Source organism: Barbus barbus (assembly GCF_936440315.1).
Source record: "Barbus barbus genome assembly, chromosome: 42".
In the NCBI taxonomy this organism is placed as follows: Eukaryota; Metazoa; Chordata; class Actinopteri; order Cypriniformes; family Cyprinidae; genus Barbus; species Barbus barbus.
The window spans coordinates 11,743,004-11,748,563 of record NC_136720.1 but is presented as its reverse complement, the minus strand read 5'-3'; positions in this window follow the sequence as shown (position 1 = coordinate 11,748,563).

Below are 5,560 nucleotides of genomic sequence, written 5' to 3'. Positions count from 1 at the left end.
TTGGCCCGTTCTCCAGCACAAACTTTACTTCCCTTTTAAATCAGTTCCACTTCGCATACCTATAATGCGTTTTCCAAAGGAGCAGATAAGTGGAGAGTCACTCCCACTTTGAGAATTAAATTTAGTTTGCTTTCTTATCAGTTAGGGTCTTTTCTAAAATAGCTGTCTGATATGTATGCTTCACCAGAGTGATTTGAATCCATTTTGATATATTTCTGAAACCTTCAAACCACCTATTCCATTATTTTAGACTTGGCAAATAAATGCCACTTGGATTGATATTTTGTTTTTAAATCCTAAGAGTGTCCAAATACATTTTGAGGCCACTGTGTGACATTTTTAATATGAAATAATTAACAAGCATGAGATTAATTGCATCACTGCATATTGTTGGACATTGACCAATCACATGATAAATGTTGCTTGTCCTACAGTGTCACGTTATACTTCTTTAAAAACTCATTTAAACAGCATATTTGTGATTCTTTTATTCTCACACAGTCTAAATTATCTTAAACTATATTTATACCTTTAAATAATCATTTTTGTGTCTTTAATGGATTGCAGGACCATTTAAGTAATGAAAAATGATGAAAAAACTCTCCATTTAACTGTTCTGTTATTAGAATGCAACTGTTAGCTTTTTATTGTTCATTGTCTTTAATGATCATCGCAACTTCTGGTCATTTTGACTCCCAACACCATTGTAATCATTACAAAGCGCAGGCCTGGCCATTACTTCCCCTGTCTGTCCTGTAACGGTGGACCATGACCATGCCATCTGCGTAGTGCCATCTGCTGAGATGGGTGAGGGGTGGCAAAATGGGTCATTTGGATTGTTCTGTGTGCAGCCCATATTTTAACCAGTCAGTTCATTTGAGCTGGTGGCACTGGGAGTAACTTTGTGTCCCCAAACATCTCAGATGCTCCTCAGTTAGTATGTTAAACTATCAGCATGTTTCCTGCTTGAACGGAGTCACGGGAAAGATTTCAAAATTAACCACACGCTAAAAAGTACCAGCTGTACTCATTTATTCACCCAATGTCAAGCATGCTTATTAAGACACAAAAGCTGTAAAACTAAAACTAAGAAAGTCTGCTGCAGATACTTTTGATTTGTTTCTTGATGTTCCAAGCTATTATGCTCTTCTGGGGGTGACCATGTGATTTTAGTCAAGAACTGAAATGATTAAACCACCAAACGCTGCAGGCAACACAATAGTCATCTTGCACAATGCATAACTTATCCAATCAGGTTTGAACTGTATGGTGACATGTTTTCTTAGTCATCTTCTCATGCTTGTTTTTTGAAGAAAGACATTTGAAGTCACAATCAGAAGTTTGCAGCGCAGCTGAACTAGATTAAATGAATGTTCTAGGTTTAGCACAAGTTAAGCTCAATCAACAGTTTATTACAAACAATCGTTTCTTTATTACATTTAAACATTATTACATTGCATAATGTTTATCACACACATCCCACTTGTGCATCTTTTTGCTTGAAAAAAAGGGAATGATAGTAAAAACACAAATTATGGTTACAGTGAGGCATTTTCAATTCTGGAGGATTTACAAATGTGAAATTAGATTTTAATTCTTATTTTAAAAATTGTGTAATGTTTTGTACTTTAAAGTTGTTCTCATCATTGTTTTTGTCATGGCAAAAGCTATAAAATTAAATATAACTTTTCACAGAAATATTATATAAATATATTTAATATACAAATATAACATATTTTCCTTAAATATATATGTGCATGTGTGTATTTATATATACATAGTAAACACATATATTGTGTAAACAAAAACTTTTATTTTGGATGAGATTAATTGTTTGACAGCACTATTTTTTTAGGCAGATGAACTTCGTTTCTGGGTGGATTTTCTCTGTAAAGATTTCTTTTTTTGGTTTCCTTACAAAATGTTAAACGACATTGTATAGTCATGACAGGAGTTTGAAATTGGAAATAACATTGCACAGACAATAATTAACACGTAATTTTTAATCATACTGGTGATACTTTCAACCGAGTTTGCATTTTATGTTTGTCCTGTTGGGTGTCTTGCCCCATAGACCTCCATTGTAAGCACATTACTGTAGACACGATTCTGTTTGTTTTTACAAACTGGGACCAGACAAAATGATTTTCTATGGTAATTGACAGCGTGCCATGCATCCAGGAGAACAAGAAATGAGCCTCGACTCTGGAGGCCGATCTCTGGGTCAGCGCCAGATATTCAGCTGCAGCCCACCGGCCTGGAACTGGAGGTTCCTGATGTCGTTCAGGCCACTGCAGATAATTAAGTTTTAGCCAGCTAGATGAGTAGAAATTAAAGGCGGCGATGGGGAGTAAGTCCTCAAATATCCTAAAGATCTCTAATTTTGGTCTCATTACAGGGAAATATACCAGTACAACTATGCTGGGGAATGACTCGCTGCCTGACTGTCCACATTCCACCACATAAAATCACTAGAAAGCCCCGAATAAGTTTCGCTAATCTCAAAGAAATGTATAATTATCAGGTAAATTCCAAGAGTCACAACTACATTATGCTGAAGTCAATAACGGCTAACAAAAAAACATTTTCTATGTGATTGCCAAACAGGTAATGTGTTAACATTTCAATTTTTGTTGGTATTTTAATGGAGATGTTTTTATTTATGGATATTGTTCAACCTATTCTGTTGTAGTTGTGTTCAAAAGACAATACTAGAACATTTTTCATGTAGAAGTGTACTTGGAAGTGGAAGGTGGATCCCAGAACTGAGAATCCAGCTGTAGAGGAATCTCCGATTACATATCCATCATGCATTTCACCAGCCACATAAGCAACAAGATGCTTTTTTACGTGCAAAATGCTACCTGCAATACTGGATGGCATACATAATGTCTGAGACTTGCTGTATATAGTGTATATAGTATATTTATGCAACCCTTGGGCTGTGCTGAAAATCCTTTGGTGATCCAGCCTTTTAATGTAAACCTCTCATTATGCTAAATTACCACCAAATCTTTGAATTTATTTAGCAATTTCTTTTCTTTTAATTAGCTCAGGTTTTGTATTTCGAATGAATAAAATTGTTTTTTTTGGTCATTTTTCACTGGGAACACCACAAGTGTAACAAGGTGAGGGGAAAATGTCAAAAAGAGTACAAAAATTCATTTTTTAAATACCCTGTGTGAGCAAAATCAGGTTTTTGTCCAATATAATAACATTAACTGGCATTTTCAGGGAAAAGAAAATCCTCTCGGAGTCAAAAAGACTTAAATAAATAAAAGGTGTGCATTAAATGTGTATTAAAGAGAAAAAGCTAAATAAGCAAGAACATGTTTTTTTCTGCTCAAGACAAAAAAAAAAACTGAAGCAAAAGAAAAAATGTGTCCCCAAAAAAAGTCTGTATTTTATGCATATAGCACATAGTGCAGAAATAGTACAAATATGGCAAATATGCATTTGACAGACAGCACTACTTCCCTTATTATTAGAACACACACAGCGCTGACTAATGGGTGATTCATGATGATTATCTTCATTAATATGATTATTCTTTATTTTACTTGCCAGTACCATGGATCAGTTTTTCCCTTGCAAATTCAACCAAGCAATACAATGCTCACGTTCACATTTTCCACAGCCTTGTGTGTTTGTATATGAATTGTTTAAATCACATAACTCAAGTGTAAGCATGAAATGTGGCATGACACATTCACTGCTGCAACTGATCCAAGTTGGCCTGCTGGTGCAAATCACCAAAAAATGAAAGTACAAAATCTATTTGTTTTTATAATTGCTTTGCATTCTTGTATTTTTCCTTCTTTTAAACTGGGAAACACTCCAACTGATCTTTTCTACATTAGCTTTTGTCAAGAATCTCATTAGAACAGTGAGATTTGAGGTACAACCAGAAAAATCTGTGCTGATCAGCTCCTCAGGGCTGTGTTCTCTCCCCACTGCTCTTCTCCCTCTACACCAACGACTGCACATCTAAAGACCCCTCTGTCAAGCTCCTGAAGTTCGCAGACGACACCACACTGATCGGCCTCATCCAGGACGGTGACGAGTCTGCTTACAGACAGGAAGTTAAGGAGATGGCTGTCTGGTGCAGTCTCAACAACCTGGAGCTTAACACGCTCAAAACTGTGGAGATGATTGTGGACTTCAGGAGAAACTTACTTCGCCAGCTGGGGAAGTTCAACCTGCCACAGGAGCTGCTGAAACAGTTCTACTCCGCCATCATCGAATCCATCCTCTGCACTTCAATAACTGTCTGGTTCAGCTCAGCTACCAAATCTGATCTCAGAAGACTACGGAGGGTAGTCCGGACTGCTGAGCGAATCATTGGTACAACCCTCCCCACTCTCCAAGAACTGTACTTATCCAGAGTGAGCAAAAAGGCTGGTAAAATCACTCTGGACCCATCACATCCAGCACACTCCCTCTTTGAACTGTTACCATCTGGTCGACGCTACAGAGCTCTGAGCACCAGAACGACCAGACACAGGAACAGTTTCTTCCCTCAGGCAATCCATCTCATGAACACTCAATAAATAAACGTGGAACACACAATACATTATCCATTCACCACACTCACTTATTTTATTTTTCTCATTTCTAATTTGCACATACTTGACCTGTACATATATAGTTGTCTATATTATATACTATATATTGTGTGTTTTTTTTTTGCTGCTTTGTACATTGGTTATTGGCTATTTCTTTTTTTTTTTCTTTTTTTATTATCTGTGTCCTGTCCTGCTACTGTCTTTCTGTTGCACTGTGGAGCTTCTGTCACTACAACAAATTCCTTGTATGTGTAAACATACTTGGCCAATAAAGCTCATTCTGATTCTGATTCTATGTGCAGTTACTACAGGCTCTTATCCTCAAAGCATTATTGCATTCTTTGAGCTCTTCATGCCACAATGAGAATATGCAGCATTCGATGCCAAGCACATTAATAAATGCAGTCCTACAAGAAGTTTGGAAATGACCACTATTGTGGTTCTGTGAGGAATGCTAAAAGAAAATTAAAGTGACAAAAAAGAAAACGATGTCACCATTTAAATACCCTCATATAGCTTCATGCAAAAAAGTGCTATGATTTTTAATTGATGACATATGTCGTTTTTGGGTGAACTATCCCTTTAATTTGAGATGTTTTTTCTGGCTTTATCTGTGGACAAATGCCTTTGCATGAGAATGCTTGGGAACTTCAAGCCCCTGAGGAAGAAGCAAGCAAAACATACTCGGAGGGTTCACAGAGAGAAATGCAAACCTTATGTAAGATTAGGGAAAAAATAAACAAAAAGACCTCACGACACTCATCAAGCAACACTTTTCCTGCATTTCCTGTTAACAAAAGCATGCCAGGTTGCGAGTTGATTGGAGCAGAGCATCTGGCTGAGATCAGGCAGGCGACATCTAGTGGTGATGAAGCTGCTATGGATTTCACCTCTTTCAGATTTAGTTTGAAAACAACAGCATTTCATTTGCAAAAAGTAGAATTTTTCCTAAAAAATAGACTTTGACCAGTTATACAAATGAGCTAGTATTCAAC